Genomic DNA, 13894 nt, shown 5'->3' with positions numbered 1-13894 from the left:
CACTTTCACAGCAGAGGCAGATATATCTCACTAAGTTAGAGGCCAGCCTGTTCTACAAAGTGAATTCCAGGAAAGCCAGAGGAATCTGTCTTTTAAAAAAAAAGGAAACAAAATGTCTTTTTGTTTCACCTTGAAAACACACCTAACATGATTATAATAAGTGACTGTTAGGCCAATTTATTCTTTTGAAGAGGATATTTTATTTGGATGATGTGTTATTTTTTAGATACCTCGGTTGTCTAGTGGTTTTTAGATTCCTTAGTTCAATGTTTTCATACTTTTGTAAAGACAAAACAAAACTCTGCCAGAACCCTACCTTTATGAAGATTTATTGTTGGAAATTATATTTAGTCAAAAGGAAGAAGACATCTGTTAATCTTACGAATTAGTTAAGATTGAATGGTAATGCTCTCTGATGAACTACTGTTTCTTTTACTCAAGGGATTTTTTATTTATTTATTTACTTATTTATTAAAGATTTCTGTCTCCTCCCTGCCACCACCTCCCATTTCCCTCCCCCTCCCCCAGTCAACTCCCCCTCCATCATCAGCCCGAAGAGCAGTCTCAAGAGATCTTTTTGTTTGAAGTTAATCTTTAAGGATTGAAGTGGTATCTATAACTTTATTCCCCAATTTAATACATATCTTGGTTTTTATTCTGAATGCAATGTATCTTTAAACCATACAGGTTGGTTTAATTTAGCAGGGCTTTTTTATTATCTAATGTCTCCCCACAGCTGTTGTTTCCTTTTTACTAGCATTTAAAACTGTAAAAATTAATAATCTATTCTGTAACCTATCTTTATGGCCTTAATTCCTCCTTTCTGCTAACTGAGCATATATTTTAAGATGCCTGATGAAGTGTTAATCTAATTAATCTTTTTCAATCCCAAAACAACCTAAAAATTGTTTAAAATCTGCTTTCTGCTACATGGCATAGAGCAGAATATGTGGATTGTGCCCTATCTACCTGTCTACCACATTGCACACCTGAGAAATCTCTGCACATCAGAAACTCCTTTTGTCCCCTGGAACTAAGCTTCACTGGATTCCACCATTGCAGCTAGTGGTAACACCATGTTAAAAGCACTCTACTCTACTATTGCTCTACCAGGTCCTAAACAATTTGTAATCTTTATAACACAAACCTGAAACTGGAATGCAATATTCAGAACTTCTAGAAACTAAACCTTCAGTTTTCTAATCTCTCTTCCCACTGCACAGCAAAAGCAGTGCCCATGTGTGTACTCTGGACAGAGATACAACCAGCATCATTTCCTTCCATTCCAGGGCTGCAGTATTTCTATACACAAAGAGGCTCAGAGAACAAGCGCCACTGCCTACATGAACCACATGGACCAACATAACTGCAGTCTAGCTCATGGTACTTCCCAGTCTCAGCAGAAATGACATTTCAACAGAACTGCTCTGAACATGCCCCACTCATGACAGGATTGCTTATGGTCTTCCTTACCACTCCCTACAGCAGAGACAGAAGAGAATCATGGAAAGAACTGACAAACTGTCTGCCCACTAGTACTCTTGATGTCTAACCCTGCTCAGAATTCCTCACTGGATAGGGCCACCTAGCCTAGCCTCTCACTATTAGCAGCTCCTCTACAGGAGGATCAGAGATCAAATGACTCAGACAGCACAATCCTTCCATCCAGTTCTGCCCTCCCAGCCCAGCAGACAGGGCCCCAGTTTAGACAGTTTGTATTAAGTACACATTTTTCCACTCTACTAGAGCACATCCTCTTCCTCATCTAAAGCACAGGGTCCTTTGTGTGCACATTCCATTACATATCCACTTTCCAGTTCAGCATCCCATTGGCTCAGAGATGGAAAATCCTACAGACAAACAGGTCACATTCATAACGTAACTACTGTTAGAGTGTAACTGTGGTTACTTTATAACTGTTGTTAAAAAAGAACAGACCAGGAATTAAAAAACAATCCAGGGATCTTAGGGCTTGGAGGCAGCAAGGAGAATGTAAATATGATGTAGTTGTCATCTCAAAAACTATTTTGAAATCTTGGGACAGACTTTATGGTCATATACTGCAGAGACTAGGGATTTGTATTAGAGCACAGTAAAAATTTTTCATGTATTTTCTCTAAAGATCAATGTCTTAATAGAGAAAAGTCCTGTTAAGTAGGGCCACAACATTTTGCCCAGATCTTCTATTGTAGATGAACTACTGTAAGTATAGCAATTAGGTTTAAAGATAAGGTCACTCCCTTTCCCAGTTTCCTTTTGGCACTGGTCTGTGGACTGCAAACAATGGTCAATCAGGACATTCATAGAGCATCTACAGTTGACTACCTGATTCCACATAGCTAATCTCAACTACTTATGAAGGAGGAAAGTTTTCACCCTCAGTCCAGCCTCTCCTTTTCTGCACTGTGTCTCCACCAGCTTCAATAAACTCTTCCTCCTACTGTAGTCTGAGGACAGAAGGAATGCTCCACATGCAAATCCTTTCCCTGCAACTGCAATGAATAGTCAACTACATGACTCTCATTTATAATTTTAAAACTGTGAGGTGGTGCAATCATTTTTAAAGGAGTTTTGAAAGTCTAGTGTACAGGACAGCAAGGTCATTGCCCTGGACAGCAGCAGACCAAGGCCACCTGCATCAACATAAGAGAACTTGTTTCAGAAACTATTTTTCTAACAGGGTGGAAATGCAGCTGTTCTAGAATTAATATAACTTTCATTGAGAAATCACTTCACACACTGACAGTGCCAAACTGTAATGCCTCCTTGAAAGGCTTGATAGAGGTTGTTCTTCGATATGTGGAATCAACAGTGGATTCTTTGTAATAGTTTGGAGCCAAATATCTGGACAACCCAGTTGAACAAAGTGTACCCTAGCATCCTAAACTCTAACAGCCCTGAATAAAACACATTTATCTTTTGGGTTATTAAGAGGCAGTCCTCCCTCAGCTAATTCTACTTTGTGAGACTGAACTATTTCCAAGGCATTGGCAAATCCTTTATATCACCAATTCTCCTCTTCTACGTTGCAGCTAAAAGTGCTGCGCTACCCAACTGGTGAGATGCCTTGATACCATCCACATAGTTAAACTTAAATGGAGATTGTATGTAAAGTTAAATGCAAAGTGCGCAATATCGAGAAGATGCTGAAGAACCTAGGCTTCACTGACTTTGGCATATTGAAGTTGACAAGATGTTTGTACACACAGCACCCTGTTCCCAATTCTTTAAGCGGATTAAACCCAAAGCGTAAAGTTATTCAGAGGTCTGTCCCTAGGTCTAGGAATTAACAGGACCACGTGGGACTTCACAATGCAGAGAATCTGGCGGTAGGTTCCCACGCGGATCCTGGGAGGACGCACCATGCTGTCTCCCGCACCTCACCCTCTGCTCCTCCCCATCTGGAGACAGCATTCCCCTGCTCACCATGCTGTGGTTTCTCAGCTCGCCAAAGCTCTCAGTTTATCAACTCCCTGCAGCAGCAACTTCACCGGAACACAGAAACTTCACCGGAACACAGAAAACAAATGGCGCCAGCTCCTCTGCAAAATCGAGACTGAATGCGGTGCCCGGAAGAGCCCTGCACAACATCTGACTGGCAGGTTACCTGGAGGGCCTGATTGGCTAGTGAGGGAGGCCTGAGTGACAAGAACACCTCCCACAGGACTGAAGTGCCCTTCACGAGACAGCACAGAGATTTTGGGCCTCTCCAGCCACCAGAGTCAAAGATGTTTTCTTGATTGGCCGAGATATGCATTTCAATAGCACTTGCCCTGGCTATAAAAGCCGACACCATCATAATCTTGCACTCCACAGGAACTTTCCCTTTTACCTCCAGAATACGACCTGGCCAGTTAGCTTGTACAGTGCACTGTGCTGTGCTAGGTGGGTGTAGGGATTCCCTGTCCCACAGGGGAAAGATGCCCAGAATATTAACAGCTAAAGAGAGTTTTAAGGTCACAAAAGGAGATGTTAGTTCTGTGGCTTCATGCTGAGGTCAGATGAACTGAAGATACTTTTTACATGGTTTTCACAGGGATTCACACAACAGAAAAGAGAAAAGGAGGAACCAGATCTCAAACAAGATGACTGGTCTTTCCCCCATGAGAAGGCTGGATGATGGCTCCATTGCTTTATGGGTTTTATTACTGGAATTTGAAGCAAACTTCAGGAAAATGAATAATAATAAAAAGAGTAGTGTTCATGGAAATGGGAATATGTAGAGAATAATGGCGCTAGAATGAACTGCAGTATTCAAGATTCTCTACATGAACAGGATTGGTAGAATGAATCTCAACATGTATGTAAAAAGTGGGCTTAGTAGGATGTTTCACAAGCTGTGTTTCAGGTTGTCTAAAAATAGCTACTTAAAAATGACAATTAAAGAATTCCGTAGATTGCTTCTCAGCCTTTTCCCAAAGATCAAGTGAAGAATCCAGTAGTTGTTCAGCCCATGAGGCTTGATGTCTCAAATGATTTTAAGTATTCACCAAAATTTCAAAGAAGTAGTCTCTAGTACTAGTAAAGGAATGAGCTTGGTAGCCAGAGCAAGTTGATAAAAAAGAGACTTTTCTACTTCAATATACTTTATATGCAATTGCTGCTACCAGAAGGTGAGAAGGTTAAAATTAGATCATAATCTTGTTTGATTCAGATTTTCTTGCTTTTGTGATTTCAAGACAGGATTTTTCTGTGTAGGTGTGGAACTCATTCGGTAGGCCAGACTGGTCTCAAACTCAGAAAATCCCAGTGCCTCTTGTTGTGCCCAGATTATGACCACCAGAGAGAGAGACCACCAGATAGGTCCAGACTGTAATAAGCAAGGTTTAATCAGCATAATGCAAACATGTTTGGAACTCATCTCCACCCCCATTACAGCAAGGTAGAGAGGAGTTGTATCTCCTCTGTGGGGTAAGCTTTTAAAGCCTTAACTACAAAGAGAATCTTTGATGTTGCCTTGGCAAGGGTACAAGGACTTTTGCTCCCTCCCATTCTGTAAAGTCAGCTTACTCCTTGTTCTTAGAGCAAGGCCACTGTCCTTGAGTTAGGCCATCTTTAACAGCCTGTACCAGGTGGCTGGCTGGGCTGACCTAGGTGACCTTCTGCTTGGAATCTTGCAGGTGGGAGAGGGGAATTCCTCTATCTTCCTGAGAAAACATTCTGCTAGGAAATTTCTTCTCTTCCCTTTGATAATAAGGGGTGAGGGTCCCACACCTCTTGCTCCTGTGTCATGGTGTTAAAGGTGTGCATGGCCACCAAGCAGCTAAAGGTGGGTCCTATTATTTCAAGCTATCCAGATTAGTGGAGGATTTTCCCATTCCAAAATCTTTAAGTAAAATCTCTCTCAGGTATAATTAATTCTTTGTGTATTGATTAATTCCAGAGGTAGTCAGTTTGACCACCAAAAATAGCCATTTCTACAGCCAAGACAAAAGAAATGAAAACAAAATTATTCTTGCTGGAGGCACAAAGTGCAAGGGAGTTATTTTTAAAACAGTGTTTATCCTCAACAAAGGAAGAATGGGGATTTTCCTTAGGATGTCTGAACACACTCATGTAATGTTCTCCCTTTTCTTAAGCATGCTAAATTAACAAATCCACTAATGAACATGATTCCAATGTAAAAACAGATATTTAGGAAATCTTACCATGAAGTCTTGTAGGAACATATGTAAATTAGACAAATGATGGAAAGAAATGTCTCTGGCATGTTTATATTTTACCATAAGGTCTTAGTTGAAAATCAAGTAGATGACATTGTGAAAAGTAGATTGTCAGTCTTGATGATCAATCTAAAAGATAACTGTACCAACACCATATATCTCACAGACACAAAAGATAGAGAACACAAAACCAGAAAACTTCAAGGAAAAGTCACCTAAAAGCCCTCTATACAGTGCTCCTGGATGAACGGTTATGATGGTCTCTGTTACTCTCAGAGCAAAGCTGGTTTTGCTCTGAGCAGGGTGGCAAGACAGAAGGCCACAGCTGCTTCCATGCAAGGTAAGAAGGAGTCCATTTTAACTAGACCTGGCTTGCTGTCTGTCTCGGGGTCAGGACATCACTGTAGAGAATTTCATTTTTTCTTTTCTCTAACCTTAAAAAAATCTTTAGTTATACAGTGTTTTGCTTGCATGTGCCTATGCACAGTACCTACAGAGGGCAGAAGAAGGGATGAGATACCTGGGACTTGAATCAGAACAAATGGTGAGCTAGCATGCAGGGTCCAGGAATGGAATCAGGGTCCTCTGTGAAAACACCCAGTGATGAGCCATCTATCTAGCCCCTCTTTTTAATTTAAAATTAATCTTTAAAATTTGTTAATCAAAAGAAAATACATCATTTTTTTATTTCTTTATTCCATCCCTGCCACAATTCCCTTCCAACTTCATCCTTGTTAAGTGTGGGTAAATATGTATGCTGAAATACATAAATATGTTATACCCAAATCTGCAAAGTCTCCACAAAGCCAACAAGGAGATCAAGTCCTATACATAAAAGCAAAGAGCCTTTATTTTATGCAAGTTTGCAAACTCGGTCTCTCTGCATGTCCTGTGTATTGGAATAACTGGAGAGCTCTGAACTGAGTTAGAGTTTGGTTTTTATAGTAGTCAAGGTGGGGGTGAGGGGTTTCTAAGGTTCAGGACCCCTGATTGGTTGACATTTGTCTAGGGGTGTCCTGGTGAGTGTGTGCTGGCAGGTGATCCTATCTAAAATGGTTGGAATGTTAAGCGTTTCCTTTGGATGGTCTATTTTTGGGTGGTGCTTGGGTAATCTCAGTTTATATTGATATAGATTTTTGTAAATTGATACAAATTTACAGTTGTTTTGTTAGAAAATTATATATATATATATATACATACATATATTTGTTTTTAATCTCAATCAAAGTATTGTACCTATATACCTTATATAACAATTCAATGCAAATGTGTAGGCCTTTAAAGTTATTATATCAACTAATTAGAATATCATGAAATATAAATTAGTAGTCATCAATTATAATCCATCTTGTAGTTATATTAGGTATATTTTCAAGGTCAAGCTGAGATATATTTTAGATAGTCTATGACAATTGGGCATGACTTACCATGGGTATGTTTTTCTCTGTAAATATGACCAAAAAAAGGGAGTAGAAGTTTATGTTCTCTCTTTGTTAGTCAGAACTGGTGCAATCCTGGCTGTTGGTCATCATAGCTCTTGGGAGAATTACAGGACAGGAGCATCTAGAACAGTGGCATCTACCTAGTTCTCTATTTCTGAGTTTATTTTTCCTTTGAACCCTGAATAAATTGTTAAATACACTTTTGTGGGTTCTCACTTCAATAGGTAGCATGGTGGTGTGCACGCAGACTTGGTACTAAAGAAAGAACTGAGAGCGCTACATCCAAATCACCAGGCAGCAGATAGTGAAAAATACTTATATGTCCCTTGACCCAAGAATGAACAAGGAAAGGGGGCTACATTTACATAACTGAGTACTTCACAGTAAAATAATGACATCTTGAAATTTGCAGGCAAATGGATGGATCTAGAACACACTATATTGATTGAGGTAACCCAGACCCAGAAAGAAATATTGTATGTATTCACTCATAAGTAACATTTAGACATAAAGCGAAGAAACACCAGCATAAAATTCACAATTCCAGAGAACCTAGACAACATGAGGACCCTAAAGAGGCATACATGAATCTAATATACATGGGAAGTAGAAAAAGACAAAGTCATGACATCTGTTAGTTCTCAAACACAGTGGTGTTTGTTTATACAGCTTGTTCCCATGCAATAGAAAAGAAATTTTTCTTTTTTTTAAATATTTATTTTTTTATTATGTATACAATGTTCTGTCTGTGTGTATGCCAGCAGGCCAGAAGAGGGCACCAGACCTCATTCCAGATGGTTTTGAGCCACCATGTGGTTGCTGGGAATTGAAATCACGACCTTTGGAAGAGCAGGCAATGCTCTTAACCTCTTAGCCATCTCTCCAGCTCCTGGAAAAGAACTTTTTCAATCCTGCTATTGACATGATATTTTTATGAATTCTGATGTCATCATCACATTTCCAAACAATAATTATTTAGTTTCTACATTTCCTTATGCTAGAGGACCTGACAGACCCATATGGGATCTAATGTGTGCTATATATGTAAGACAAAGCCTATTCCTGATTATATCTTGAACCTGAAGAAATAATGCAGTCAATTCTGCATCATCTGGTATAAATTCTGTGGTTTCAATATCCAAAGTTACTTTTTCTGCATATTGCAAATCAATAACTATGTTGAGAAGTCCTTTAAAATCCCTTAGTACAGAGAATAGAACACTAAGACAAGCAACTATTAAAGGGACTAAAGATAATCTAAGATAAACTATAATTATGCTCTAAACCTACATCATCCAAACCTCTCCAGAATCACAAAAGTTCTAATCAATTGATTGTTCTTGCAGAAGGCCCAGTATAGGTGTGGCATTCTTCTGGGAACAACTGTTCACAGTTGTTTAGTCCTGTGCCATTAGGCAGAAATTCACAATGACTGGAAAGGTTACTGAGAAGTTCCTTTATGACATAGGGCATAGAAAACAGAGAGAAGAAATACACGAAAGGCCAGAGAAATATATAACTTGCACGGCACATCTCCAGTGACCTACTTCCTCCAACTATACTCTAAAGATCACACTAACCCCAAATGGAGCCACCATCTGGGAAACAAGTCAATAAGCATGTGAACTATGTGCTCATTACATTTTCAAACTCTAACCATGGCAACGACTCCTAAACACTAAAGCTAGACTTCACAATTGCTAGCCATTCTGTGTCATCAGTTTATCTAACATCTATCCATCTGTTCACATTGTTTTTATAATCTGCTTTCTAGGAGATGGCAGTGGGGCATGGGGGGATGTTAAAGTCCTTAGTGCAAGAATTAGATACCTGATTTTGGGTTCCCAGCACCCAAATAAAATGTCAGGTTCTGGATGCCTATGCCTGTAATTCCAGGTCAGGGGAAGAAGCAGACAAGAAGATTCCTGGGATTTATTGATTAATTAGAGTAGGAGAATTTGAGCGCTCCACTTTGAGATACTGTCTCAAAAAAATTAGAAAGACAGATTGATAGGTACATAGATAGGTAGGGAGATAAAGCACTTTGAGTCCAATCTCAAGGCTACATGGAACTATCTGACAAACTAAACCAAAACTAAACAATGCTGACAGAATATCTGTAGTTGAGAGGCCTGAGAAGACAGGTGAGATTTTCTTGTAAGAAGAAGGAACTCAGTTTGAGCCCAAGAATCCATGCTGAAGAGAAAACGAAAAAAGTCACAAGGACTTTTAACACTAGTAATGGGAAAGGGACATGGAGACAAATGAGTACCTGGGGCTTGTTGGTCAGCTAGCCTAGTCTACTTGGAAAGTTACAAAGCAATCAGAGACCCTATCTGAAAAGAAATAGAAAATAAAAGTTTGATCAAATCAAAGGCCTGAAACCAGAGATTCACTTCTGTCTTCCAAATATATACACACATATATACAATCACATACTTATATTTCCACAAGTATATACACACAGAATGCCCAAACATACACACACAGTTGTACAATAGCACATACAAATTCATACAATAGTACATACAATTCATTGCTAGCTCTGACTGTGTCTTTCTATGGTTATTTATGCTGGTTTATATTTATAACACAAATGCTCAGCTTTGAGTAGGTCTGATGTAAAAAAGATATCAGCTTCGTGACAGGTTTTGAATATTTTGCAAAGCAAATCTCATGTACAAGGAACATCTGTGGTGGGGTGATTATTCTGTTGTATACTCTGAAGAATTGTCACTCAATTTGCTTAAATAAAGCAATGACTGGCCAGCAGATAGGCATGAGACAGAGGGAGCATGTCTAGATTGTGTCATGCTAATAAATGTTTTACTATGTGGAGAATATGTGTTAACTTAAAAATGTCACAGGTAGTTAGTAATAAGCCTGATATATTGGTCAAGAATTTTCAATTATTAAAAGCCTTGATGTAGTTACTTTGAACTGGTATGTAGGAAAGAAAAGACTGTTTAAAAATGGCATTCCGGAAGAGCAGAGGCGTTCTGTAGGGCTGGGTTGAAAGCCTCTGTCTAATAGCATCGGCCTGACCCCCAGTTCGGGGGGCCCCTAGCCAGGGGCTGTCCTCCCTTACTCTAGCCTTGCATGTACTTATTATTAACCTAGACGCGGAGAGCGGGTCTCGCTCGGGGGTCAGAGAAGGAGGAGAGTGACCAGTCCTGGGCCCTTCCTGCATACCTGGTGGCGACCTGAACTCCAGCCCTAGGGAGTGGGCAGGACCTCTAGCCACGCCTCGCTCCCTGCTTTTCCTCTCCTTCAGCATTGTCTACTAGCTACTTTTCCTGCTCTCTGTCCCAGGAGACGAACGTTTGAGCCTGAGATGGCAGCCACCCTGCTCATGGCTGGGTCCCAGATCAGACTTAATGCCAATGCCTTCTCGACATTTCTAACCATGTCTCTAATTTCAAGAAGAAAGGCTGGGACTAAACTCCTAGATGCTAAGTAGTGAGGAAGCATTGTGTGATTTCAGGCCCCTGTGACATTTGAAGATATGGCCATGTACCTCACTCAGGAAGAATGGAGACCTCTGGATCCTACACAAAGAGACCTTTACAGGGACATGATGCAGGAGAATTACGGAAATGTTGTCTTACTGGACTGTGAGATCAGGAACGAGAACGAAACAAACCCGAAAGAAGAGCTTAGTGAAGATGTGGAGTTTGTGACCATGTCCGAAGAGCCTATTGGGGATGCTGAGAAGAACCTGGAAAGCGAAGAAGTCTTTGAAAGTGGGGACAGGTCCGAAAGACAGTGGGGAGAGCTGACCGCAGAGGAGTGGGTCAGCTACCCTCTCCAGCAGGTCACTGACCTGCTGGCCCACAAAGAAGTTCACACAGGCATCCCCTATCACATATGTTCTCTGATGGAGGAAGGTCGTTGGTTAAATAAAAAGAAACTGCTTGGCTCTCATTGGTTAGAAGATAGGTGGGAGGAGTAAACATAACAGAACGCAGGGAGTATGAGGAAGTGAGCTCAGACTCCACAGCTCTCCTCTCAAGAGCAGACGCCTCAGAGAGACGCCATGCTCCCAGCTCCCGGGAAGATGGATGTGATGAAGCTCAGTCCCAGGATGGACGTAGGCTAGAATCTTCCCGGTAAGCGCACCTAGATGTGCTACATAGAATATTAGAAATGGGCTAGTCCAGGTGCGAGAGTTAGCCTAGAAGAGGCTAGATAGAAATGGGCCAAGCAGTGATTAAAAGAATACAGTGTCCGTGTAATTATTTCGGGGCATAAGCTAACCAAGCAGGCTGCCGGGGTGCTGGGAACGCACCCCGCCACTCTTTGTACTACAGTTCTCAGTGTGGGGAGGCCTTCAGTCAGATTTCAGACCTCAATCGACACCAAAAGCGCACACGGGACACAGACCCTACAAGTGTTACAAATGCGGCAAGGGCTTCAGCCGCAGCTCCCACCTTATCTAGCATCAGAGAACACACACGGCGAGCGACCCTATGACAGCAACAAGTGGGGGAAGAGCTTTGGAAGGAGCTCTCACCTCATTCAGCACCAGACAATCCACACCGGGGAAAAGCCGTAGCACTGCAACGAGTGCGGGGAGAACTTCAGCCACATCTCGCACTTGGTCCAGCACCAGCGGACGCACACGGGAGAGAAGCCCTACGAGTGCACGGCCTGTGGGAAAAGCTTCAGCCACAGCTCCCATCTGATCACACACCAGAAAATTCACACCAGGGAGAAGCCCTATGCGTTTAACGAGTGCTGGCGAAGCTTCGGGGAGAGGTCAGATCTGATTAAGCACCAGAGGACTCACACAGGAGAAAAGCCCTACGAGTGTGTGCAGTGTGGAAAGGGGTTTACACAAAGCTCCAACCTCATCACCCATCAAAGAATTCACAGGGAAGTGAAACCTTATGAATGTACCAAGTGTGACAAGAGTTTCAGCCGGAGCTCAGCTCTTATTAAACAGAAGAGAGTCCATACCGACTAAGTCCTATATTCCCGAGTAAGAAATGACTCGTGGAGGTAGTTATATTTGATTTGATATCAGTGAGCTTCCTTTAGACTGACTTTCCTTATTGTTGGCCACATTTTCAAACATGGTAGAATATGACCCCTTTGAATTTCCGACCCACAGCGTTGGGGAAGTTTTCCCCTTCTCCAAAATAGTTAGTTTTCTTCACCGGTTTTATTACAAGAATCGCTTCATCAGAAGCAGCCCCCGTTCCTAGTAACTTGAAAGCTGAAGACCATACGACAAGATGCTGGTGGATGCTTAGTCCTGGAAATGGAGTAGGTTTTTAAAAAGTTGTTTTTTCCTCTCGTATCTTTGGCCGCAAAAGACTGTAGTGGGAATGTAGAACTGGACTAGGGTGGCCGCAGCTGCTCTGGCAGAAGGCATGCGGACTTGTCCTGGGTAGCCACTGTTCACACACCGCAGTGGCCGGGCTCATGCACTTCCCTTCCAAAGGGCTTTTTCCTTGAGTAGCTCATATTGGTACCTTGCCATCTTGTGCACAGGATTCTGCACGCTGAAGGCAGTAACTGAATCATTTCCCTTGTTTCTCACTTGTGTATAGCTTGCACGCTTTTGAAAGCTACCCGAAGATACAGAGTGAAAGGAGAAGGGTACAAGGTTGAGTACCAAGGGCCCTTGGATGGTGGTGACCTTAGCAAGAGATACCCATTGATGCTGTCATTAATCAGGTTTATGAATTGTCTTCAGAAATCACTTTAGAGATCGCAGTGTGGAAACTGCCTTTAGGAAAGGACAGGACCGCAGGTGATGATGGAAGGAGTAGAAGTGGGTTGACTCCTTCAGGGAAGGGAGCACTGAGCCCTTCCCAGGGAGCGACAGTCCTTTCTGTGTCCTTTGCCATCTAACTTTAACAGTTAGGTCAGTCGCCCTTGTACTGCTAACTCTAGGGTTTGATAGGGCCACGCCCCAGTCTTTATCATAGCTTGCATAAAGGCATGTGTATGTATAGTGAAGTGTGTATTCTAATAGCAGAGACGGAATTCCTAAGAATCAGCATGTTCTTACGTGATGTAGACCATAAGATAGAACTGTAGGCATACTCCATGTGAGAGAATTCCTTTATTTTTCTTGTGTTATGGGAAAGAATTTGAACACTAGTGCACAGGCGTGCACTCTCCTGTAAGGCTTGGTTTTGTACAGAACTAAACTCTTGCTCGTATGTGTCCATCAGTTGTGAGACAATGACTGGACAGTTAGGTCCTTTGCCCTTTCTCTGACTGAGTTATCTTCTCCTGTGATGAAACGTCTTTGGCCTCATCAGAAGAAATGAATAAACCTAAAGAGGAGTGTGTTTCCTGCCTCCAGGTACAAAGAGTTACAGTGAGAGTTGCCCAGTGTCGCCCAGTACCTCAGTTCTCTTTATCTCAGCCCAGGCAGGAATTATGAGTAGCCCAGATATTGGTGCTTACTCCGTCCCGTGGGGATGGAAGTGGATGGAGCCCAGTGCATTTTATGGTGCGTAGTGCAGACTTGCAAATGTTAACATGTTTTTTTTTCAAGAAACCTTTTTTTCTTTTTGCAGGGGTGGGGATTGGGGGTAGCACATGCCTTTAATCTCAGCACTTGGAAGGCAGAGGCTGGCAGATCTCTGTGAGTTCAAGGCCAGCCTGGTTTACAGGATCGAGGTCCAGGAGTGCCAGGGCTACACAGAGAGTCCCTGTCTTGAAAAAAAAACAAAAAACTTTTTTGTTGAAGTTCTTTGGGATTTGGCATTTAGTGCTTTCACTACAGAGTCACTGCGAGCGTAGCTGGTGACACCTACCATGTCATTCACT

General features: G+C 41.8%; 1 pseudogene; it reads left to right on the top strand.

The window, feature by feature from the left end:
* Positions 1-12071, top strand: part of LOC121443843 — a 55455-nt pseudogene extending 43384 nt beyond the window's left edge.
* Positions 12072-13894: the final 1823 nt, after the last annotated feature.

This window comes from Microtus oregoni, unplaced genomic scaffold, assembly GCF_018167655.1.
Source record: "Microtus oregoni isolate MIOR12 unplaced genomic scaffold, Mior012 000113F_ref0000058, whole genome shotgun sequence".
NCBI classification, from domain to species: Eukaryota; Metazoa; Chordata; class Mammalia; order Rodentia; family Cricetidae; genus Microtus; species Microtus oregoni.
Note: the sequence above shows the minus strand (reverse complement) of the source record. Positions and strands in the feature narration are given on the sequence as shown.